The sequence below is a fragment of the Dipodomys spectabilis genome, unplaced genomic scaffold, assembly GCF_019054845.1.
Source record: "Dipodomys spectabilis isolate Male_0828 unplaced genomic scaffold, ASM1905484v1 ptg000089l, whole genome shotgun sequence".
Taxonomy (NCBI): domain Eukaryota; kingdom Metazoa; phylum Chordata; class Mammalia; order Rodentia; family Heteromyidae; genus Dipodomys; species Dipodomys spectabilis.
In genome coordinates this window covers 19372620-19399725 of record NW_024870766.1, presented here as the reverse complement: position 1 = coordinate 19399725, position 27106 = coordinate 19372620, and the positions used below count along the sequence as shown (strand labels likewise).

Genomic DNA, 27106 nt, shown 5'->3' with positions numbered 1-27106 from the left:
GTAACTGCTTATCATTGGAAGATTACTCCAGATTTTTCTGGATCTCTTGGAGATAATTTCATTTAGACTAAATTTTGGAGCACTACTTCCTCACACTCAAAAGAGGAAGAAGAGACATGCACATTTAATTAGTTGCACTTTTTAATTATTTATTTGTTTTGTGAGGGTGATGTACAGAGGGATTATGGTTACATAAGTCAAGTAATGAGTATAATTCTTTTGAAAAATGTCACCTCCTCCCTTATTTCCCCCCAGTTTTTTCCATCCCAACCTTCCTCCTCTACAAGTTGTATAGTTCATTGTCATATAGTGTTTAGTTAGTATCTCTGCTGCATTTGTTCACCCTTTGTCTCGCCATTTCTGTGATCTCCCTCACCCTCCTCAAAGACATAAACTTACGTACAAGACAAAAGGTAAAAATATAGAATGCTTCACAAATATGCATGCCATTCTTGTTTCAGAACCATGCTAATCTTCTAGTATCAATCCAATTTTAGTATATGTGCTACCAAAGTGAACACTAATTAGATATTTTTTATGGGAAAAGTAGAAAGATTTACCTTAATTCATTCACCTATAAGCAATAAATATTAAAGAAATCTGGCAGTTAAAGGAGTCAGACATTTTGATTAGGAGGTAAAAGAATGAAAAACTGCCAAGCACTGGTGGCTCCTAGCTACTCAGGAGGCTGAGATCTAAGGATCCAGGTTCAAAGCCAGTCAGTGGGAACTTTCGTCCACGAGAATCTTATCTCCAATTAACCATCAAAAAACTGGAAGTGGGGGGGGGGAGGGAGATGGGAAGGGATAGGAAGGGGAAACAAAGGAGGAGGCAACAATGCTTGATAAGAAATGTACTCATTATCTTGCCCATGTAATTGTAACCCCTCTGTACAGTATTTTCACAATAATAAATAAATAAATAAATATAAAATAAAAAACTGGAAGTGGAAAAAAAAAAAAGACACTATGTTGAAAACGAACTTTACAACTTGGGAGGGAGAGGGAAGTTGGGAATGTGGGGAGGGAAGGGATAGTAGGGGAAAAACAAAGGAGGAGGTAGCAATGCTCAATAGGAAATATACTCATTACCTTACTCATGTAACTGTAACCCCTCTGTACACTAATTTACAATAAAACATAAATAAATAAATGGTTAAGGATCAGAAGCCCTAACTTTTTATTTCCTTAATAGGCAAATTATTATTTATGCAGTGATTGATGAAGGACACTATCCACTTCAAATAACAGTTCTCCTTTTAAAATTAGTATTATCTCTAAGTAGTTGTACAAAAAAGGATTTCAATTCAATGTTGCACTCAATCATAGTTCTGTTTCTGATATTTCAAATTATTCTGTCTCTCATCTGTTTACCCTGTTTGCTATCTGGGGTCTCATGTCTTATCTGCGGTCATTATATTACTGTGTGTGTATCACACAGAGAATGTGAGACACAGTCTTAAGTGAGAATGTGTGACAGAAAAGCAAGACTCAAAGAGAGACAGAAAAGGGGCAAGTAAAGAGAGGCTGAAAAGACAGAGAGAAAGAGTTCTCATGTCCCTCACATAATGCAGTTTTTGAATTTCCTTTCTCCTTGTGTCTTTGCTTTCTTATGTCTTTAATTTCTTTGGCATTAAAGCTACCTATCTGTAACTTAGAAATCCATAAAGAGGTTCTCAGAACCATATCCCAAGCTTTACCCCATGGTAGAGCTGTCATGTGCCACTTAGATCCCTTGTCCTGGATTGAAGCATCTTTCCCCAGGTTCTGGACTTGTTGGCAGCTGAAACCTAATAGCTAGGTTCTTCTTTTTAGAGATTGTCCTCAGCCTTGAGCTGTCTCACTGAAGCTCTTTCATCAGTCTCAGGATAGCATGCATTCAATAACTTTGATTTGGGGATACAAAGTCCCTTACTTCAATTCAGGACAATGTGTAGGACTTGAAGGGTCTGGTGTGGCTCTTGTGGTAACTATACACCAGCCCAGCTATTCCCACCACCTTGCCTGGCTTTGTGACCTCTACCATCAGAGCTGACCCCAAGAACCTCACTGAGAAAGTTGCACGCAAAGCCTCATGTGTAGGTCAGGTTCCAGAGAAAACTGACCTGCAGCAGTTACTACAGCTGGATTAGGCAGGGCACAAGTGTATGAGGATGTGATCATGGCACTGTGTGAAGGTATTGTCTCTGGAATAAGATTTGTGACCATAGTTGAGACCCTTTCTGTAAAAGACAGAGATAATAAAACCTACCTCTTGTAGCTGATAACTATTTAGTACCTGCATTTAGGAAATTTTCATCATAATTGCTAGTAATTACCTATAAATACTCCATAAGTAGCACATGAGTTCTGACCAGTCAGTTATAGTACAGAACATGTGTTAATTGCATTTACTATAGTAGAGTAAGGAAGTTAATAAGACCTGCAATTGTAAATAATTCTTTGATGGTCCTCCTTAATAAAGCATGTGGAGAAATTATGTTGGGTACCAAAGGGAACCTAAAGTGATTAAAGAGATTTAAAAAAAAGCCCATTCATGGGTTGGGAATGTGACTTAGTGGTAGAGTGCTTGCCTAGCATGCATGAAGCCCTGGGTTCAATTCCTCAGTACCACATAAACAGAAAAAGGCAGAAGTGGCGCTGTGGTTCAAGTGGTAGAGCATTAGCCTTCAGCAAAAGAAGCTCAGGGACAGTGCCCAGGCCCTGAGTTCAAGCTCCAGGACTGGCAAAAAAGCCCAAACAAATCAAAAAAACCCCAAAACATTTAGTGATTAACAATTAAAATACTGGAATGGTTAAAGAGAAATAAACTGAAGCATAGCTTGCCTTCTAAACTAAATGCTTTCTTGGAAGAGGATACTGGATCCTTTGAGTCTATACTGAAACTGAGCCCAGGGCCTCCTGCATGGTAGGCAAGCACCTTGCTACTTGAGCACCACCCCTCCCCCCACCAAAGCCATGATATTAGACATCTCTTTGGTACTTGTTCACCAGAGACAGACAAGAGGAAATGGGTATAAATTAAAGGAGGAAGATAGTTGGGTCTATATCACGGGAATTTAAAATTGTGAAACAGAAACTTATAAAAAATCTTCAATAGGGGATGGGAAGGTGGCTCAGAGGTAGAGTGCTTGCCTTGCATGCATGAGATCCTGAGTTCAATTCCTCAGCACCCCATAAGCAGATAAAACCAGAAGTGGCACTATGGCTCAAGTGGTAGAGCACTAGCCTTAGCTGAAGACCTGAGGGACAGCTCCCAGGCCTAGAGTTCAGGCCCCACGACCAGAAAACAAACAAACAAACTTCAATAAATAAATAAAAGAAGAAAGCTAAGCTGAGACAACCTTTAGTCCTGAGTGACCAAATGCTTTCCAGGGAATCTGAGAACAGAGAATCCCGTGATTCCAGAAGTGACATTTCCTAGAAATGCACTTTAGAAAGAAACCCAAACCACCTATGTTTTTATTGCAAATGGTCTCTTTGAATCTAAATATATCTTTATGTGCTGTTCTGGAAACCTAGTAAACATTTTCTTTTTCATCAAATAGGTGACTTTATGTGTATTTAAAAATTATTATTATGACTTTCAATTTTGCTATTTGCTGTCTCTTCATATTCTATAAAAAAAGCCTGTCATCCTGAACCATCTGTTTTTTTATTTGTTCTATTTAAATATATCTTTTTATTGTAAAGATACTGTACAGAGGGGTTACAGTTACATGAGAAGGTAATGAATCCATTTCCTAGCGAGCATTGTTACCCTTCATTTGTTTTTCCCCTACCATCCCTTTCCTCCCCACCTCCCCTGAACCATTTGTTTGTACCAATGTAAGCTTTTTTTGTGTGTGACATAGATCTTGTGATGGCATTGCTTTAAGACTGATGAGTATTATTCTGAAGGGCTTTGGAATAACAGCAGGGATTTTTTTCAATCAATTGCTTAGAGATAAGATTAAAGAAAAGATATGGGACTAGATTTTTACGATAAATCTTCTAAGATCTCAGTTTTGTAAGATATGAGAAAACCATTAAGAAGCCATTAGTAATAAGTCTATTGGATTTTGCATTTCTCCTTGACTCTTCTTGTCAAACAGTAGCAGGAAAAGGCAGTATGGTGAAGATGTAAAAACTACAGATACCTTTTCCAGTTCCTGCCTCCTAAGATGCATAAATTACAATACAGCAACCTTCTTTCAAAGATACCCAGAAGCCCTGAGTCCTCACCTCTACCAGTGCAGACCAGGGACCCACCATACCTTTACCTACCACAGCTCTGCCTTCCTAGTCTCTCTTTTAACATAGACAGACAGGTCTTATTTCACTGGATTAAATGAGCTCATTGCTAAAAAAGTAAGTTTGGAAGATATCTTTACTGATTCCTATACCTATTCTATCTCATTCTTCCTGGGACTGCCAAGCTGCAGTCCTTCATGTGACTATGACCCACAGAATAAAGCACACAGTCTTTCCTCTGACTGTCTAAGACTCTCTCCGCATCATCCAGAAAGACTACCATATCAGTGAAATTAGACTGTGAACTCTAACATAAAATTATCTTGATTTAGATATTAAGTACAACACCTGACACTGTGTTTGCAATCACAAATGATTAATTTGCTTGAACTTTCTCTTTGGCATTTTTCTCAGCCTTGGCCTTACTTTTTTTCTAAGCTACCTTCTAGGCCAACTAAAACATTCTTTTCCTTTTGAGCATACCTCAGAGCACATGATTTTCCACAAGGCCTTGGGTATTCTAACGCCTATTGAAATTCTGTCTGACAACGTTGTTAAGTAGATTGTTGGAGCACCAAGCTTTCTGTTTGCTTCCAGGGTTATCAGAGAGCCCTTTACCAGTCACAATGACCTTCTCAATGTCCCTCCCACTCCCCACGCAGAAAAGGTAAGTAATTGAACCATTCCAAAATACACACCTTTAATGTAATGTATGCATTGAGACAGGAAGGCAAATGTATTTTGGAAATAAATTTCAGCAACATGAATGAAAATAAAAGTAATATGTCTCTCTTGTTTCCTTGAGTACAACACACTGGAGTGCAAAGCACTCGCTTAAGATGTGGTAGTAGAGGCTTTCAGACTACTTTGTTTCACTTTGCATTCTTCGGCAACTCATTTGTCCCATGTGGCCTTTTTACTGATGATGACAATACTGATATTCTGTGTTTGTGTACCTCACAGAACACTTTGGCATGTTATTTAATTTCAGCCTCCTGTGTCCTATGAGTAACTATCAGTCCAGAAAACCCACACATCCTAATATGGTAAACCATACAGCAGACACAACTTGAATTTGCTGGTCCAAACTTTACTATTTTATTCCTAAAAGTGTCTGGCTTGTGTACTAGCAGAATGGACTTTAGTCCTAAAAGTGTGTGGCTTGTGTACTAGCAGAATGGACATCATTCTGAGGTTGTTAAAAAAAATTCAGATTTGGGACAGGTATGTCAGCACATATTTGAGTTCCCAGCTACTTGAGAGGCAGAAACAGGAGGATCATGGGTTCAAGGCCAGCCTAGGCAAAAGGTAGTAAGACCCTATCCAAAAATAATTGAATAAATTTTTAAAAGGCTAAGAAAAGGATGGTGTGTGCTTCAATTGTGGTTTATATAGTAGAGCATTTAATTGCCCAGCAAGCAGGAGGCCTTGTGTTCAGTCCCTAGTAACAGAAAAACTAGATTTTTGAGCACCACTCTTGATTTGTTAGATTAGGATAAATGCTTTAAAACATTTTTTGTACCAGTCATAGGGCTTAAAATCAGGGCCTGGGCTACAATTGTCCCTGAGGTTCCTTTGCTCAAGGTTAGTGCTCTATCACTTGAGTCACAGCTCCACCTCTGGCTTTTTTTGGGTTGTTGTTTAATAGAGATAAAGTCTCATGGAAACCAGGCTGGTTTCCACAATCCTCAGATCTCAGTTTCCTTAGTAGTAGAATTACAGGCATGAGCCATGGGTGCCTGGCTAGAATAAATACATTTTAACAAGATGTCTGGGATTTATACATTAAAGTTGGAGCAATTTTGTAACCTAGTGTCAGACAGCTTAACCCTCTAAGGTTAAATAAAGTTTTTAAATTTTACTCCTATCACTGCTTTCATAGCTCATGCATCCAATTTTCTTTCCTTTAACAATGTCTCCAGCAGATCTGATAGACTTTTACTTACTTTAAAGTTTTTTGGATTTTTTTTTTGTTTATAGTGGGGCTTGAACTCAAGACCTGGGTGCTACCTCTGAGCTTTTGTGTTCAAGGATAGTACTCTACTACTTTGTGCCACAGTGCCACTTCCAGTTTTCTGTTGGTTAATTGGAGAGTTTCCTGCCTGGGCTGGCTTTGAACCATGATCCTCAGATTTCAGCCACTAGAGTAGCTAGGATTACAGGCATGAGCCACCAGCACCCAGATACTTTAAAATTTTTTAAAGCTTAACTACAATCTACTCTATATTTAAAGCTTCACACAATAAAAGCTTTACTCTCCCTCACTTCCAAGCCTGACCTCTAGCAGTGTCTGGCAATGATGTTTGTTTTTTCAGAAAAAGGAATTCCATTGCCCAGCTCTGACTTCAATGAAATTCAGAAGTCAAATAAGTCCAAAAACAAAACAATAGAGACATTTTGGTCCTCATCCATGTATTTGACCAGGCTTGATCCAATGGTGATATAGACAGTCATATCTGACTGTCTACAAAAACCAAAGTTGGTGAAATAAGAAATCATACTTTATTAAAAAGAAGTATGTTTATAGGTCTTGTTGATTTTTATTTAAATTCCTCAATTTTCTTTGGCTGGTAAACCAAGAATTAGATCTCTTCTTGGGAGGCAAACACCTGCCCTTGAATGCTCAGGCTGGAACTCCATACATCTTCAGGGTTTTCAGTGCTCCAGTGTCCCCAAGTCCATGCTACAAGCTATATCAAATCTTGGACTTCAGTCTTCATCCCCTAGTTGAAAGTTTCATTTTACTCTCCTGCTGCCTTCTGTCTTGTTTGTTTTCACTTTAGTATGACAGGAAAAGACAGCTTTTGTCTTTATTTCTGGTTAGCTGTCTTCATGAATATTCATTAACAGGTTCACTGTCCAGCTACTATTTTGTCATTTGTTATTTTTAAATAAAAGCTGAAGTGAAAAATAACTCCCATTTGTCACATTAATATATTTGTATTGTTAATCTTTATTATGTAGGTCCTGAGCCAGACAAGGCTATTTTTCCTAGAGAAGGCAGACTGGTGTGTGTGTGTGCTATTTTTCCTAGACTATCATTCTGAGAAGGCAGACTGGTGTGTGTGTGTGTGTGTGTGTGTGTGTGTGTGTGTGTGTGTGGTATAGGGTGTGATCAGTGAGTAAGTAGAAGGTGGAAGGAACATTTCTGCAAGGTCACTGTGTTTAGGACTACAGCCAGTATCTTCTCTTGTCTTCATACAGCACTCCTAGGTGAGTATTGATATATTCTCTTGCAAACAATGAATTGAAGTTGGGAGTTAGAAGTTTGCTGTAATTCACAAGCTAGTATGGAGGAGGAGGTGGAGGAGGTGGAGGAAGAGGAAATGTCTTTGAAGGGTTTAGTGTTGACCTTACTCTTCTGATAATTCTATAGAAATTGATAGTGCACAATGTGGAATTACCTTTACAGAGTTGAATCTTTAAAATTTTATTTTGGTATATTAAGTTCTTAAGAGAGATGTTATTAAATCTTTAAGCTGTTATTCCTACTTTGCTTAAACCTGAGAGTCAGCACTAGTACTTATATCAGGAGACCAACCCAGTATCTCTGTAGATTGCTTTTTAGGTAGTGTTTTCTAGATTGGATGATGGTTCCAAACTCTACCATAATATGCTTCTAAACAGTTTTCTCTAACTTCATGAAAGCATTGTTTTCTAGAAATGCATTCCCTTCCCCCTCCTTGGAAAGAAAACAACTCTGAAGGACCCTGCAGTTCAGCACTACACAATTAACAGCTTCCCAGCTCCCCTTCAAGCTCTGAGGCTCAGCTTCAGCCTTACATGACCTTCAGAGGCCAACTTTCCTAGACTTACTAGTCACAAAGCTGATCTCTCAGAGTTTAGTCTATCTCTGAAGATTGCATACAATTTCTTGCGTGTCTCTCCTTATTTAGCTTGGCAGTGGACAAGAGGAACCCTGGCTATCTTTACTGCTTTAGATAGCAGGAGGATTGCCCTGAAGCAAGACAACCAGAACCTAGTCTTTTTCCAGCCTCTGAAAACTTTTGCTGAAATTTTAAGACACCATTTGCCTTTGGATACAAAGCCTAAACCCTTTTTTTAGAATCTAGTCACACTCATGGTTGTCTTTTATCTTTCAGGCAAGATGTAATTAGACTTGCTCTACAATTTAGCAAATGATGTAGGATATGCTATTAAAAAGCAGAAGTCCAAGGAGAAAAGTAGTTTAAATACTACTGATTATTAGAGTTATGCGTGCTCATTGCAAACAGTTTGGAAATGAAGGAAAATGGGACAGGAAAATAAATTATACAGGCAAAAACAATATTCATTTTATTATGTGTATTTCATTACAACAACATACATATGTAGATAGCACGCATATTAACCAATTTTTTCCCAGCAAAAATGGCTTGATAGTTCTTGGAGTATTACTGCCAAGCATTTTTCTTCTTTTCTTTTTTGTTTTTTTTCTTTTTAAAAGTGAAATATTATAGATGTCTGAGAGAGAGAGAGAAGAGGGGAGTGAGAGAAAGAGAATGAGAGAGAGGCAGAGAAACAGAGACAGAGACAGAGACAGAGAATAGAGACAGAATGAGAGGAGTATTGGTTATGAAGAAAAACCCAGATTCTAGTCTTGGATCTGCCATTTGCTATCCTGCAGCTTTGGGCAAGTTACTTTCTGTGCCTAAGTTCTCCATATACAGAATGAGACTGAATAGTGCCTACCATTCATAGGGTTGTTAAATCATAGAATGCTGTCTTATTTTAAAAATGAATATGACATATTCTGTGTGTGTGTGAGAGAGAGAAAGACAGAAAGAAAGAAAGACAGAGAGAGAGAGAGAAAGAGAGAGAGAGAGCGAGAGCGTACCTGTCCTGGGGCTTAAGCCCAAGGCTTGGGCGCTGCTCCTGAGCTTTTTTGTGCTTGGGCGCTGTTCCTGAGCTTTTTTGTGCTTGGGCGCTGTTCCTGAGCTTTTTTGTGCTTGGGCGCTGTTCCTGAGCTTTTTTGTGCTTGGGCGCTGTTCCTGAGCTTTTTTGTGCTTGGGCGCTGTTCCTGAGCTTTTTTGTGCTTGGGCGCTGTTCCTGAGCTTTTTTGTGCTTGGGCGCTGTTCCTGAGCTTTTTTGTGCTTGGGCGCTGTTCCTGAGCTTTTTTGTGCTTGGGCGCTGTTCCTGAGCTTTTTTGTGCTTGAGTGCTGTTCCTGAGCTTTTTTGTTCAAAGCTAGCGCTCTACCACTTGAGCCATAGCCCAAGTCTGGCTTTTATTTGTGTGAGCGAAATGTTAATTAGCAATAATAGCTCACAGAATTTCCTGCCAGGCTGGCTTCAAACTGCCATCCTTAGTTCTCCTGAGTAGCTAGGATTACAGGCATGGGCCATTGGTGCCTAGCAACATAATCTTTTCATATTTGAATGTTATATATTTTCATAAGAATAAAAACAAACACAACCAACGTGAAATACATTGCTTTGCTCCCTCACTTTCCTTCCTCATTTCCTTTCCTTTTTTTTTTTTTTTGGTCAGTGGTGGACCTGGGCTCTCTACCACAGCACCACTTCCGGTTTTCTGGTGGTTAATTGGAGATCAAAGTCTCACAGACTTTCTTGCTTTGAGCCGTGATCCTCAGCTCTCAGCCTCCCGAGTAGCTATGATTACAGACATGAGCCACCGGCTCCCAGCTTTAATTTACCTATTTTTGAACTTCCTAAAAATATCATTACTAAATCTTACTTAATGTTGTTTCATGAGTTGTGTTAAAATAATTCTTTCATTGCTACTGATGTTCCATTTTGTGTATTTCAGTATTGTATATTTTCATTGTTTTCCTCTCCTTCTTTCTTTTTCTGCATCATTTAAAAATTGTTATTATAGGGGCTGGGGGGTTTAGCTCGTGGAGCAGGGCCTGTCTGGCGAGTGCAAGGCCCTGAGTTCAGTCCTCAGCTCTGGGGGGGAAAAATAAGGCACTAAAATTGTCATTATAAAGGTGATGTACAGAAGGGTTGTCCTCTCACCCTTTAATATCTTAACTGGTTTCATTTAGGCCTTTCTGCCTTATTTTCTATGACTTAGCTTTTCTTACATTTTTCTCTTGCATGTGCAATATTATTGGTAATTTCGTCAGCTCCATTTTCTCTTTTCTTCTTTTTCCTATTCCTTCTTCCTTCTTCCTCCTACCTCTCTGTACTTCTTTCTTTTCACCAACATGCTCCCTTGTCTGGCTAAAGGAGGTTTTGCTGAACTCTGTGTGTGTGTGTGTGTGTGTGTGTGTGTGTGTGTGTGTGTGTGTGTGTGTGTGTGTGTGTGTGTGTGTGTGTGTGTGTGTGTGTGATTTATTCTGCCTTCTGAATCTGAGAACTTGTGTATTTCTGAAAAACTCTCAGGCATTACTTCTTCACACATTTTTTTCTCCCTCATCTTTAATTTATTTTAAGGTTGTAAAAATTATAATTGGATATCCCTTATTTTTAATCCTTTCTTGTTTTTGTAAATATATTTCTCTTTGGGGGGAAATCTCTGTTGTAGTCTGGTGACTTCTTCAACTTGGAGATCTATTTCTATTTATTTTTGTGTTATTAGCTAATTGATCTATCAAACATTTATTTAAATCATGTTGTTTTTACAAATTCTATTTTTCCATTTTTAAATCCTTTCATGTTTCATAGTCTCATGCTCTCAGTTTATGTATTCAATGCTCTCTTTTTCTTTTCATCCTAGGGATTGAATCCATATCTTCAGGCATGTCAAGCAATTATTCTTTTAAAAAATATTTAATTTTATTGCCAAGGTGATGTACATAGTGGTTACAGTTACTTACATAGGGTAGTGATTACATTTCTTGTCAAACTTGTTACTCCCTCCCTCATTTTTCTCCCACTTTCCCTTCTCCCCCAACCCTTCCAAGTTGTACAGTTCATTTCCAACATATTGTTTTGTGAGTATCACTATTGCATTGCTTCCCCCGTTGTCCTTTGTCTCACCATTTTTTGTTTCCCTTCCCTAATTCAGATAAACATATATAAAATTACTCTTTTTAATTTTTTATTGTTGTTACAAAGGTGATGTACAGAGGGGCTACAGTTACATAAGTCAAGTAAAGAGTATATCTCTTTTTGGACAATGTCACTCCTCTCACACTCAAACAAGTATTCTTAAAAGTACTTTTATGTGAACATATTAAAATAGAGCAATGAAATATGTTGAAATGTTTTAAGAAGGGGAGAGGAGGTTAGGTAGAGTTCTGTAAAAGGGAAATGCCCTTTTACAATGAATATATGCTAATAAAAGCTGTTTAAAAAGAGTGACAGTTTATTTGTCCTCCTTTTGTAGGTGAGTTTTCTTCCTAGTTACCAAGGGCCTAGCCCTAGGGAGCCAGACTTCAGGTACTTATACACTTATACTCCTTCATCGTAGGTGATATAGGCCAAGACTGTTTTTCTTTTTTTTTACCCCTACCTTCTCAGAGGCCATTAACCCCTCTAAAGTATAGATGATTAGAAATCAAAAAAATTTTGAAAATTCCAGGTCTAACCTTTACAATTACCCTCAGTCATTTTAATTACATATGGCTTACCTATTTTTTAAATAAGCATGTCTTTTTAGACTTGCTAGGAAGGTTTAGGTGGTTTTCAGAATATGTAGTCTGCTATATTGCTAAGAAGAAAAATTTGGAGCATTTAAAATGCTATTGATTTTCATAAGAGACAAGGCCATACTTGGCTTGGTGGATGGAAGAACATCAATTCTCCTCCATCCAAGGACCACTCCAAGTCTCTAAGAACAGCAGCAAGGCACTTCGAGCATTGAGATACTCTTGGGATTGCTTTACTTCGAGACATTCTCTCCATTTTCTTAATTTTATTTTTCCCATTCTTAATGGGTACTGTCTACTTACAATTTAATCATTTCCCAAAGGAAATTCAGTATTCTTGTGGAAGATAGTTATAGTGAGGTCCATTGGCACTGTCTCTTACATCTTTTTAATTATTCTTTACATATGTCTTTCTGTTCATAAGACTGTAAACCAGGTTCCCAAGTGTGAATGTACTACAGCTGTCTGGTGTTTTGTTTGCTAAATGGCTTTCTCCTGATCCTCCTGTTCCTCCTCCTCCTCCTCTTCTTCCTCCTCTTCCACCTTTTTCCTCCTTCCTTCTCTTCCTCTTGATGATACAATATGCACCTTTGATTTTGCAATTTCTATTAATCTATATTAATGTTCTGTTTTTCAACCGATAGCACTGGTGAGGAATTCCACCCACTTTCACTTGTGGGGTCCTCTAGCCATGGTATTTTTGAGAGAGCTGCTCCAAAGTAGTTTTTATGTAAATAAAGATTCCTGCTATTGTTTACACCAGAGTACAAGCTAGGTGTGGTTACACTTGCTATAATCTCAGCAGTTGGGAAACTAAGGAAGAAGGACTACATGTTCCAGGCAAGCCTGGGTTACACAGATGAGACCCTGTCTTCAAAGCCACAACATTGAAATGACAATGCGCAAAGAAATTGAGATGGTCTTCTCACCAGTTTCCCAATACTGACCTTTCCTATTTCCCTATCAAAGAGAGGTAGGAAAGGAGACAGAGGTAGGCAATCCCAAGTGATTTACATACTTCTTGGTAATTGAGCTGCCAGAGCTATAAAAGTGACAGAAGTGTCTTAACTTCCATAGTTTCTATGCTTCCCCCTCTGACATACTAGCTCACGTTCACCTTACAGTTAACAAAACCAGATTCTGCTAACTTGAGGAAATGCACTTGATTGGGAGCTAGCAAGAAGAGCATAGAATTTACAGGATGCTTGTAAGACAGACTTGAACATGGCAGGATCTAGGTTACCTCCAGAAATCACAAAACAGGAAAAGGCAGTGAGACTTTGTAACTGGAACAATCTTGTCAGTGGTCAAATGGATGAGTCACAGCCTTTTCAATCTCTTAGGCACTCTGCTTTAAGATTTGAATCCCTGACAGGTATTTGCTTGATCAAGCTGAAGTCACGTGGCTTTCCTTTGGATGGAAAGGTTCAGAGAACTGGATTCAGATCCCCTTCCAAATTTGAAACAAATCCCAGAAAGAAATCTGGAGTATGCTTTTAAGTGAGGCATGAACCTCTGGGAGCCAAACACTGATGTGTGTCCAACTCAGGCTGTGTCTAAGCCTATGGCAGCTTACTACCAAAACAGAATCAGTCCTCTATTATCTCCTTAATGCAGTCAATTGAAATGTTTCTGGTTTTTATTAGTAATTTCAAGTATATTTTCCCCTTCTATTTCTTTTGCCTTTTATCCTGTTGGCTATTCTCTCTCTGGAAGATGATATTCTTTAAACATTCTGTGTTTGTATATAGCAAACACAGTAGGACTTTTCAAATAGGGAACAGTGAAATGAAGAATCTGTAAGCCAGGCATGGTGGCACATATCTGTAATCTCAGTTATGTGAAAGACATAGGTAGACAGATCATAATCTGATACTGACTAGGCAAAAGGTATGAGACTATCTGAAAAATAACTAAAGCCAAAAAGAGCTGAGGCATGACTCACCTGATTTCAAACCCCAGTACTAACAAAAAATATCCATTAAGCATATTTTTGGAGTTAACCAATTTTGATGTTTTTGCACTGACCATATATCAGATCAGCATAGGACACAACATGGGATGTAGTTTGATTAGCATCTGAAATATCTCCAGAGAGACTTTGACAGCTGTCCCATTATTTCTGTCCTGTGCCTTTTCTCTGTAGAAGGGGCTTATGTTTGCATAGACAACAGTGATGACTTAATAAGTACCTTCAAAACTAGGATTCTTTAATCCAGCTTTATTCTCAGTAATTTTAAACTGTCAGAGGTCATGCCAAAGGGAACATGCTTCATTATTAGGGACATTCACCTGAGTCTGCTATATAGAATGACTTGATTATTAGAAAAAATGTTGATAATCCTCCTTTGAAAACCTTTAGAAACTGGATATTAATTATTTTGATGCATTAGATACAGAATCACTCATTTATTCATCAATTCATTCAACACTGATACTGAGAATCCTCTGTGTCATGCATTGTGGTTAAAATAGTCACCAGCCTCCAGTAGCTTATGGGCCAATAAGAAGTGAGGCATAAGTAGCAATGTATATTACTTGCATGTTCTTTTTTTTTTTTTTTTTGTCGGTTGTGAGGCTTGCACTCTGGGCCTGGGCGCTGTCCCTGAGCTCTTCAGCTCAAGGCAAGCACTCTACCACTTGAGCCACAGCACCACTTCCAGTTTTCTGAGTGTTTTATTGGAGATAAGGGTCTCATGGACTTTCCTGCCCAGGCTGGCTTTGAATCGTGATCCTCAGATCTCAGCCTCCTAATAGCTAGGATTACAGGCGTGAGCCACCAGCGCAAGTTGTTCTTTAGTCAAAATCAGAAGACTTGTTTTATCTACAATGAAAAGGAAGGAAATCTACCAAGACAGTCTGGGTCATGTGACCAGCCTTCTAGTATTTTGTTATATATAATATGATTGATTCCTGAAAGCTCTAGAGCACTTCATGCCTAGACTTTCAATAAATCATCTAAACCTAAAGCTTCAGTTATCATTCTTGGTAGTCAGTCAAGAAAAAAAAAAAAAAGAAGGTATCGTCGGCTTAAGAGAACAGAAAGATCAGAAAAACTCATTATCAGGCTGTGTAGCCCACAGACAGTTCTTGAACTCACCCTAATTGTTGACCTTGAGCTTATATACAACCACTTGGCTCAGATTCCCACTTTATAATGGAACCTGTGTCACTTAAAGGTCACCTTGCAAGTGGAGCAAGCAATTTGGTTCATCCATATAACCCTAGTATTTTGCAAAGCATCCTACATATAGCTCAATGCATATTTATTGAATTGAGATGTCACTTGAGCCAGTTGCTATATGTGCCAATAGTCCCAGATTCTTGAGAGTGTAAGACAGAAGGATCACCCGAGGCCAGAAGTTCAAGGCCTTCCTGAAAAACACAGGAGAAATGTCACTTGATAGTTTGTATTCATTGTCTTTCTACACAATTTGGGTCTACTCTAATTTGCACAAATTCTGTTAGAAAAAAATTTCATTGGAAATATTCCATATATTCAGATGATCTGTTGCTTGCTCTGGGCAAGAAGACTAATTACAATATTCAGGTGGTTGCTTCTTCTCCAGGTATCACTGCATGAGGTGTTTTGCTTGGGATCTCATGATTGACAATTTTGTCATTGGAATGATACTATAACCAATGATGTGTAGCAAATTGAATATGAATGCTAGATTTTGATTGGCTACCAGTTGTTGCTCTTCAAAGTCTAGTAATCACTTGTAGTGAACCTGATTAAAGGGTTTTTTCAAAATAGATTATCTGACACCAAATGTACTGTTTGCAATTTTATCCTAGATCAAATTTACCATTTGTTTATCTTCTTGGAGAAATATCCACTGTTCTGCTGGGGCCTGCTCCTCTGGAATGTTCTCTTTTGCTTCAGAGCCCTAATTACTAATCACCAAGACTCATTCTTAACCTATGCACTTTTCAAGAATAGCCTTTAAGTACTAAGTATTGGATTATGTAGGTAAGAGGTTTTCCTTTTCGCTAATATGCATGGTAAAATGCCAGCTTTGTACTTTACTTAATATGGCTCCGGGGAGCAGTTCTCTGTCTCTCAGGTCTGGACATTTTGCTTTTTCATTATGTTTAGTGTCTGTGTTTCTTTCTGCTTTTACTTTCTTTTCACATTCTGCTAGTAGGATGGGCATTTAAAATGTCTGACAATAAACATCACTTCTTTTTTTTTTAATTTTATTTTATTTTATTTGAGAACATACTAAACATCACTTCTTAAAATTTCTTACTAACGTATGCTTCATATGTGTGTGTATATATATATATTATATATATATATATTATATATATATATAATATATATATATGGCAGTACTCAAAAATCTGAAAAATTCAGAAATGCGAAACACTGGTGGTCCCAAAAGTTTTAGATAAGGGGTGCTAAACTTATACTACTTTTTATTTACCCACTTATCAGACAGTGTTCATTTAGGCTTTTTCCTATATCTTCTCTAGATCTTGATTTTGGTGTTTTTTTTTTGTTTTTTGTTTGTTTTGTTTTTTTGCTTGGTTTATTTTATTTATTTTTCTTTTTTGGTTATTTGGAAATTTTTTTTTAAATTGTGAAAATACTGTACAGAGGAGTTGCAATTACATGGGCAAGATAATGAGTACATTTCTTATCAAGCATTGTAGCCTCCTTCTTTGTTTCCCCTTCCCATCCCTTCCCATCCCTGACCCCCAATCCTCCCCACCCCCCCTCTGACCCCCTGCACGAAAGTTGTAAAGTTCGTTTTCGACATAACGACTTATACATCTCATTGTTGCAATGGGTGCACCTGTATCCCTATTTAAACGATTTGTTTTTCCCCTTCCCCTCCACAAATTATTGTTCAGTTGTGGGGCTTGATCTCGGGGCCTGAGTACCATCCCTCAGCCCTTCCAGCTCAAGGTTAGCACTTTACCACTTTGAACCACAGCACCAGTTTTCTGATGGTTAAATAGACTAAAGAGTCTCATAGACTTTCCTGCCTGGGCTAGCTTCGAACTGTGATCCTTAGATTTCAGCCACCAGTGCCTGGCTTGATTTTTTTGTTTGATTAATACCCAGAAATAGATTAGCTAAGTGTGTGGTAGTTCTATTTTTAATTTTTTGAGGAATCTCAAAAATGCATTTTGCATTTCCCTCAACAGGATATAAGGGTTCTAGATTCTACATGTTCGTACCAACCATTTGATTGTTTTGGTGTTGGTGTTTTTGTAGTAGCCATTCTAAGAAGTTATCTCATTGTGGTTCCAAGTGAGTTTACTTCTGGGGTTTCTATTCTATTTTATTCTGTTCCATTGGTCATTATGTCTATCTTAATGCTAGTCTCATACTGCTTTCATTACTGTAGCTTTGTAATGTACTTTGTAACGGGAAAGTGTGATAGCTCCAGCTTTGCTCTTTGTCAAGATTGACTTAGCTATTGAAAATCTTTTCTGGTTCTGTGTAAATTACAAGATTTTTTTTCTATTTCTGAAAAAATGCATTGCTATCTTAATAAGAATCACATTGAATCTGTAGATGCTTCCAGCAGTATTAACAAATTCTTTTAAGGAATGAGACTAGTAACCACATTCAAACTGTGGTTTTTTAGATGCTTTTGCTAATGAACTGTTTCCTTGGCTCAGCCTTTTCATTTTTCCCAGTTCAGAATTAACCACCTTTTCCTCTAGCATTACCAAAGTGCATGGCTTATCCATACTTTCTACATGCCATCTATATAACTGTTACTCATGTTCAAGGAGCTTGCACTCCAGCTAAACAAGCTTCTGGAACAAGGGTGGTCCTTAGCAACTGTGTATCCACGTGGCCATTCTAGTCCCTACCTAGAGATAGATAGTAGATAATTACAAAAATATGTTTGCACACTACATTTACAAATAAGTCCTGCAAAATTAAGAAGAGTGAGGGAAGGGGAGGGATGGATGGGAATGTTGAAATTGATGACCTTGATCAAGACATACTATATTCACCAACTGCTTTGTTAAATGGCAGCTCCTTTGTATACTACTTTAATATATACCCGTTTACAGCTTCAGGTTTCCTTGAACCTATGAAAGGAGCATATCACTTTCTTGAGAATAGTGCTGGAGAAACTTGTTGGTGTTAGTGTAGCTCTGAGATCTGGAGCCTGCTATGTCCCATTGGTTGGCCATGTGGTCTTTTCCCTAATGGTCACATATATTACTTTAAGGAAGAATAATTCTTGTTTTCTTTGGTTATAAGAGATTGGAGATGTTTTAGATGGTCGAGAGATGCCCTGCATAGATGCCTGAGCCCAGCCTCAGCCTCTCTCAGGAGATTCCCAAGGGCTGTCTCATCACAAGGAGCAAAGGCTTGCACTGAACAAAATTCTACTCTGTGGTTGAAAGCTGGACTTGTACAGATGAACTAATGCAAACATCTCTAATAATTAGGTCAGATTTCTTACTCAGGACCTAAGTGAGTCAGAGTTCATATTCAGGACCAAAGTTTACTCATGCCAGACATATGAACCAAAAGACAGAAAAGGTTCTCTTTCAGCTATTACAGCTCTGGCTCAGTTTTCCCCTTCTGCTACATGGGTTAATAGGTTAAAAAGTGTGTGTGTGTGTGTGTGTGTGTGTGTGTGTGTGTGTGTGTGAGAGAGAGAGAGAGAGAGAGAGAGAGAGAGAGAGAGAGACAGAGAGACAGAGAGAGACAGAGAGAGACAGAGAGAGACAGACAGAAAGACAGACAGACAAAGAGACAGAGAAAGACAGAGAGAGAGAGAGTCATTCTGAAATGGTAACTATTCAGGCAAGTATAAGCCCTTCTTGGAGAGGAATGAGAAAAAGAAGTGGAGGGAGAGTCAAAGACCTTTGCTCTCTTTTCCCCTGACCACTATGAAGGAGAGGCAGTTGCTCCTCAAGAAATAAAACACAAAGGGTCTGCTTCCCACTTTTCCCAGCAATGCCCAATGAAATGAGGTTCTAGTGCAATTTTTCTTTTTCTTTATTGTCCTCTTACTGTGATCCATAAGCTTGGCATCTAGCATCTTCCAGGTGAAACTAGTTCTCATCTTATATTGCTTACAGCCCCCCAAGACCCTCTGCAAAAAGAAGTAAATCTGTATTACTTTTGGTTTTACCTTGCTTTCAATCTAAAAAAACAAAGTTAGGCTTTATAGGAAACAGCAGGTCATTCCTCTGATTCTATTTCATTCAAGTCTATCATCTGTAACAGATTTCTTTCTTTCTTTCTTTGAAAGGAGAAAATCTAATTATGGTAGTTAACATTAGCGCATTTAAAAAAGTGAATCTTTGGTGGCAGATGCAAGCAGAACCTGGGTGGAGAAATATTACCATGGTTGTAAGCATATATGAATACTGTAATGTGTGAAGCAGTTATGAAAGATGTGATATTTTAAGCCTGGCAGTGTGGGTGTGCTGCCATTTTGGCTGGGCTTAAAATTAACCACAGCCTTGAAGCTGTAACTTGTATCTTCAATGTGGGAGATGTATTACACAAATAGACACAGCAAATGTTGGATTTTACCCATTCTGCATTTGCTGCTACTTTGAAACACATGAAAATGTTTATTATAATATCAAGGAAACCAGGGCTAATAAATGAGATATTTGACTATTGGAAAAAATGTTGTGATTATAATAATGTTTGTAAAAATAGTGTAACAATCCTACTTTATTGTCCTAAAAGGATAATTAAGCATTCCCATCAGAGTAATTTATTTTTCCCACCCCATGTTAATTATTCCTGAAAGGATATGATACTTTATAGTAGACTAGAATATGTGCAGTCTTTAAGCCATATATGTCATTCTACTTCCACAGTCTATTTCTGAGGGGTCTGAGACACTTTATAGGAAGTCAGAAGCAAATTGAGTCAGATGGCTCAGCCCCTAATCCTAGCCTTTCAGGAGGCTAAGATCTGAAGCATCATGGTTTGAGGCCAGTTCAGCATTAAAATGTGCTAGACTACATTAACTAGCAAATTAACTAGCAAAAAGTAGAGCTAAAGGTAGGGCTCAAGTGATAGAGTTCCAGCCTAGCAAAGACATGATCTCAGTTCCGAGAGAGAGGGGCGGGGGGCTTCAGAGGTAGGAGTGTAGCCAGTGGTAGAGTATTTGCCTGTGTTAGGCCCTATTCTTAGCACTACATATTCTCCAAGTATACAATAATGTACCCACACCCAGTTTGTTTAGAACAGCTTTAACTTGGGATTTTAGAAAGCACTGGCTCAAGGTTGGATCATTTCAAGGTTATAGAATTATACCCAATTCCTTCCTAGTAATTATTTGTATTAATTCCATTATGTCTTTGGGGGCACTATGAGATAGTTTTATATTAGAAAAGGATGGTAATCAGATCGAATTCCTTGTCTAGCCTAAAAAAATAGGTTGGCAGTCTCAGCAGACTAGATGATTCTAAGTATTTTCAGATAGCTAGATACAGTCTTTTAATAGTTTTTAAAGGATATAATTAAAAGAAAACAGTTTGTTTGCTCTGATATAAAATAATCAGGTAGGTTGATATTTTATTTATCCAATAGCATTTTCTCCAAAGCATGTAAATGGTCAAGTTTGTACGCTCTTTTATAGTTTTTCTGAATATATAAATCATAGGGAAAATTTAGCCTGAATCTATATGTTAAAGCTAATCGGCAAGAAGATGATTGTGAGAACACAAGTTAAATAATGTTGGAGAATTCAAATAGAGACAGTCCTTTTTAGCTAATATTTTATTTATTATATCTATATTTATTATATTCTTTCTCTCAGAAGGGGAGGAAAAATTTGTCCATAAATAAAATTATCTGCCATTCAGGGAAGAAAAACAAACACTACACACATGGAAAGAACAAATAACAAAGAAATATTTGGGAACAAAACACATTTGAAGAGTGAAAAAAGTAATGAGCTACTAACATCTGCTGATTTCTATTGCAGAATTTAATTAATTCAATTTTAAATACTGTTAACTTCTTATAGGAAATACTTCTTTTTTGGGGGGGGTCTGAACTCTGGGCCTGGGCACTGTCCCTCAGCTCTTCAGCTCAAGGCTAGTGCTCTACCACTTGAGCCACAGCGCCACTTCTGGCTTTTTTCTTTTTGCTTATGTGATGCTGAGGAATCGAACCCAGGGCCTCAGGCATGCAAGGCAAGCACTCTACCACTGAGCCACATTCCCAGCCCCAGGAAATACTTTTAAAGATGTTTCAGTGGTCTTTATAAAATACTTCAAAATTATTTCAAGAAAATAGTACTATTCATGAAAAGAGTTCATTTATATAGTATTTTGATAAGTTTATAAATTACTACTAAAAAGTATATATTATAGTCATAGAATATCAGCTTGTAGTTGAGCTGATAAATTAGTAATTATAATCCTGTGAATATTAAATTATTCAACTAATTAAAAATAATTTTTGAAAGGTCTAAAACTTGCTAACATGAGGGATATTTAGAATGTGGGAGAAGTTTAACACAATAAAACAAAAATTGTATTCATTGTCCCTATTGTAATCTTTGATTTTTATTGAAGAATCTTTAATTTGATTTCACAAAGAGGACAGTATATGGCATACATTCCATACTTTTAGTATGGTTCAGTATGTTTTTGGTATTTAAAAGCCCACATGACTTTTTAGTTTATCATAGAACAACTCAGAATTTGCATTAACAGCATTTCCTAAACAGCATGTGCTCACTTACTATGGAGAAGATTATATGTTAAGTTGGCCATGTGAGAGTGTATTTCTGAATAAAGTTCCTCCATTTTTATCACCGTTAATGTGCTTTTGGAGAATAAATCCTTCACAATTTATGGTTTCTCCTGCTATTTGCTCTACTTTGCCCCCCCCCCTTTTTTCTGATTTGAAGAATCTGTTCTGTGCATGTTTGTTAGATCAGCTGGCCCCTGGCACCACAGTGAATACAAAGTCAGGCAAACAGATGGAGAGATGCAATTTTCACCTAGAAAAGGGTTCCATAGCAACATCCAAGTGAAATATATGTCTGCTCACATTTACTGGGCTGCCGTTGCCACAGACCAAACATAGACACAAGTGTGATCTGCAGAGGGACATTTAAAATACATACTATCCCTTGATTCTCTCAAAATCTACTGTGTTGTTCAATGGAAAATACTTTTTATTTCAGAAATGTGTGTGTGTGTGTGTGTGTGTGTGTGTGTGTGTGTTCATTCTTAGGAGGTCAGATGGCTTTTGACAAGGTCTAATAAACTTCATATGGGAAATCAAATCACGCTTGAAAATGGCTTATCCACTCTTCCACAAGTAGAAATTAGTCTTTCAAGAACCCAAATTATGTATTCAACAGTAGCAAGGGGGTGGGAGAGTGTGACTGCACACAGGCTAGGCTGTTGCAGGAAGCACTGGTGCTAAATATACATCAGTGGATCCAGGCAGAACATCAAATACCTCACAAGGATCAAGATAAAAATAACCGTTGGTTAGCCTCCTCTCTCTCCAAGAGTCAGCTTCAAATAATGAGTGTGCTTTGGTCAAGCTTTCTACAGGTTGGACATCCCTAACTCAAATAGCTGAAATCTGATCAAGATGCATTGTAACCATAAATTGACATGTTGAATTGAAAGTAAAGATAATAATCATAATAAAATTTTAAATATCTAAAATTGGAAATGCTTTAAACTCCGAAATTTTTTGAGCCCTGACATAAAGCCACACATAGAATGTTCCACAGCATGAACCTTTATTTTCTTGCACAAGATTATTAAATATATCATGTAAAAGCACCTGCAGGTTATGTGTATATAAAACACAAAGGAATTGTGTGCTTTGAATTGGATCTTATCCCCAGAGTATCTCATTAAGTATATACAGTTTTCTAAAACCTAAAGGAAGCCTAAAATTTCTGGTCCCAGGCATTTCCAACAAGGGACATTTAACTGTACATCGTGGTGATCCCAAACCATAATGACCTCAACTAGTCTCTTGGTGTGGAGAAAATGAGCTAGACACTGTATTAGTGTGTGGGTCTTTTTCATATGATTCCTTACATTCATAAATAGAGTTTGTGTGGTTTATGTGGTAACTTGCAGCAATGAGACTATTTATTTTGACTACATTTCCTTTTTTTCCAATCATGTTGATCACATGAGTATATGAACATATGAATGGGCTCTTTTTATAAACACAGAATCTATCTTTGTCACGATCTTCTATTAAGTAAAGAAGAGTATGAATTTCCTTTAGGATAAATGAAGGAAGTAAAACAAAGATAAGACTTTAAAAAAATGTTAAAAATGAGCAATTCTAACAAATCTGCCAAATCCAGCTTAACTCTGTTTATGAAATATGTGTTCAAAACTCCTGTAGAGTTCCATGGTGGTATAACTGGATAATTTTATTACTGAGAAACTAGTAAATTAAGACTTCGTAACAACATGAGAGTTTTAGCAGAATGTATATCATGACATGTTTTTGAGTACAGGAGTCAGAATGTTTGACTGGGGTCAAGCAGGCACCTTTGTTCATGGACAGTTCCAAAGTTGTAGTCAGTGACGCCCATGCCCATAATTAGTTGAGAAAGACACTTCTAGATTTCCATTCAAATCAAACCAACTAAATACCTGGTAAATATTATTTTATCACTCAGAATAGGTGCGTATCTCTTTTTAAAGAGAGAAGCAAGTTACTTCTCACCTATTCTCAGATACATTTGATATGAAGATAATATCAAGATAATGATTTGTCCATGTGTGTGTGTACACGCAACGCACTCAGGCTTGAGCCTGGCCAGTGTCCTTGAGCTTTTTTGCTCAAGGGTAAGTCCTCCCCCACTTGAGTCACAGCTCCACTTCCAGCTGGTGGTTAAATGGAAATAAGAGTCTCTTGGGTTTGTCTGATGGGGCTGGCTTCAAACTGGGACCCTTAGATCTGTCTTCTGAGTAGTTAGGATTGCAGATGTGAACCATCAGCATCCAGCTTGGATAATGCATTTTAACCTAGGATGGTAACATCTTTATCCTTTATCCCTGATTTACTTAAATATGCCCTAGTCTTCCATCTAAGACACTAAATATGCAGGTCATTATGGAATATGGTACAGTTCATTCAAATAGATCGGATAGTTTCAGTTTTCTCATACCTATTTTGTAGAGCTGCAGAGAAGATTAAATGACATCCTCAGTTAAAATGCATGGCCTTCAGCTGCATAAGAGGCCATACTTATTCTTTGCTTTGATGGTTACTGTTTTCTTCTGTTTGGCAGCCACATTGGAGTACTGATATTCGGTGGCATGATGCCATGCTTCTCACTTCAGAATCTTACCTTTCCCTTAGTTTATACCTTATAGCTTTGTGTCAGCCAAACATTTCAGTTGCTTCTGCCACCTCTTCCCTTGTTCTCTCCATTTTTCCTTACGAAAACATGTTTTACAACAGAAAATGAATCAGTGTTGAATTGGGAAAATAAGGAATTTTCAGGTAAGGCAATTATAAATTTTGTAGTGCCCTATTATTGACAGCCTTTGTATTTGATATTCACAGAGACAGTACTTTGTATCTGTAATCAAGAAAGCTGTACTGTCTGTGTGATTTAGCTGTGTGATTTTTCACCCTGAATAAGTATCTGCCTGAATACAAAGAGAAAAAGTAAATTAATAGTTCATGTACTAGAAACATTTCTTTATATTATCTTAGAGTTTAGGTGCCCTCATCACAGAGACACGATGAGTATGTTAGATACGTCACGTGTTCAGTAGCCCATTGAACATTTCACCGTGTATACAGGTTTGAAATATCACATCATATCCCATAAATATCTGTAATTATTATTTAGCATTTAAATTTGATTAAATTTAAAAAAGATAAATATTGTCCTGTGGTGTAAGTAGGTACTTTGATGAGAAGCTGTAGATATGCGAGGTTGAGATACACTGAATGTAATGGTTTAGAGTGGACTTTGGCAGAGCCTGTTTTAATTCAATTCCCTTAGCTTCCTGAATCTTTAAAATGTGGATATCGACTTCCCTTCTGGCTTGGCTTGACTTGGCTATGAGGATTAAATAATATATTTCAAATGCTAATTTATCAGGCAGCTACCAGGTTTGCATATATGAGTCTTTTCATAACTATACTCCCCAGCACTGTGAGTATCTAGGTACATCATTGCTGCTTTTACATAAGACATATTTCACTTTTGAAAGTACACAATTCCCTTGTGCAGACATAGCCTTTATCTAATTTCATACTTTTAAAAAAGTCATCTCCCAAAGAAACCATGTACCTATTAGTAGTCACTTCCTGTATCACTCTGTTCCAGTCCTGACAAACAGTAATGTACTTTAGGGTTCCATGGGTTTGTACAGCTTTTTTGCTTTGAAATGGCCTTTTTGGATTGGCTCCTTTAACTTATGTTTTTGAAGTTCAGCCATGCTGGAACATATCAGTGATGTGGTCAAATACTATGGCATTACATGGACTTACCACATGCTGTTTACTCAGTCATCAGTGGGAGGGATTTTAACCAAGATGAAGAATGTTGCTGTGAATGTGTGTGGACAGGTCTTTATGTAGATATGTTTTCAGTTCCCTTGGGTCTATTTGTAGGAGTAGTATTGCCGGGTCATATGATAATCCTATGTTTAATATTTTGAGAAATTGCCAAACTCTTTCTCAAGATGTCTCACTATTTTACAATCCCTCCAGCAAAATATCAGTGCTCTCATTTCTCCACATCCTCACTGACACTGCTGTTGTATTGTTTATGATAACCAGTTTGCAGATGTGAATTGATATCTCATAGTGTTTTGCATTTCCTTAGTGATTACTGATGTTGATCATCTTTTCATGTGTTTGTTGCTATTTGTGTATCCTCCATAGTGATATTTTCTGAAAATTTAAACATGAATTTTATTTTTAGGACACTTTCAGATTTATAGAAAAAATTGTAAAGCAACTACAGAGTTTCTACAAACGTCACAGTTTCCTTTACTATTTACATCTTATACTTGTCAGGTACATTTCTTTTCTTTTCTTTTTTCTTTTTCTTGTTTTACAAATAACGAGCTAATATTTGTACAGTTAAGAACTAAACTTCATGCTTATTTATTTTCTTGTATTTTTGCATGATATAGTTATTTTTGTTCTGAGGTTCTTTCAGCACATTATATTTTAGTTGTCTTATCTCCTGAGGCTCCTGGGCTATGACAATTTCTCAGTTTCTTTGCTTTTGATGACTTTGATGGCTTAGAGATGTACCAGTCATATACAATATTACTCTATTTTGATGTGCCAGATATTTTTCTTATGATCAGTATGGTTTGGGAGGTAGATCATGGAGTCATAATTACATTTTCCTCACAAATCAATGGTACACACTGTCGATATGATTTATCACTGTTGACACTGACCTTGATTACCTGGCTAAAATAGTATTTACCAGATTTCTCCACTGTAAAGGGGACCTGTCTGTCTCTTCCCATACTACATCCCTTTTATGGCCAGGAATGTTGAGCATTTCTTCATGTAGCTATTGGCCATTTGAAATTTTTCTTCTGAGAAGTGTTTATTTTGATCATTTGCCTGTTTATTGATTGGTTATTGATTTGGGGGAGGAAGGGGGTCACTCCCAAATTCTTGACATACACTGACCTTTTTATTGTCTCTACAGTTTTAATATTTTCAAGATGTTGCATAATTGGAATTAATTTAGCTTCTTCAGTTTGGCTTCTTTGACTTAGCAACATGTTTTTAAAATGAATTATATCTTTGTATAGCATAATTTCTCCTTCATAAAAATCATTGTGTAATATGTCATTCTGGTCATGTCACAACTTGTTTACTCATTTACCTATTGTCATTCTGTGAATGTTTCTACTTCCCCAGATTCCTAAACCCTAAATCGCACAGTGATGATATGATATGAGGTAGGGTGATTAGGTCATAAGACAGTGCTCTTATTACAGGAATCCTTACGATATCTCTTATTCTTCTGTTAGATGAGGTTACAGAGAAAAGCCAGCTGTCTGTGGATAAGAAAGCTTGTCCTCATAAGACACCATATCTGCCAATACCAACAGAACTTTGATCTGTAACTCCCAGCCTCTGGAGATGTGAGGGGGAAAAAAACTCTGTATTTAGAAACCACCATTTATGGTACTTATGTTTTAGTATCCCTAATGGATTGAGATATTTATGAGCTTTTGGTAATTATGAGTAATGCATCTGTAAACATTTTTTTGCAAGTTTTAATGTTAACACACATTTTCAACTCAATTGGATCATACCTGGAAATATATTTGCTTATTTATATGATATATTTGTATGGTTCTCTAGAAAAACCTGAC

General features: G+C 37.4%; 1 protein-coding gene and 1 non-coding gene across 14 annotated transcripts in view; one reads left to right on the top strand and one right to left on the bottom strand.

The window, feature by feature from the left end:
- Nrcam (neuronal cell adhesion molecule) overlaps positions 1-27106 on the top strand; it is a 277714-nt gene that overhangs the window by 61136 nt on the left and 189472 nt on the right. The window lies entirely within an intron of this gene.
- LOC122111976 lies at positions 416-521 on the bottom strand. Its single transcript, XR_006148072.1, has one exon. It is a non-coding gene; the product is annotated as a U6 spliceosomal RNA (small nuclear RNA).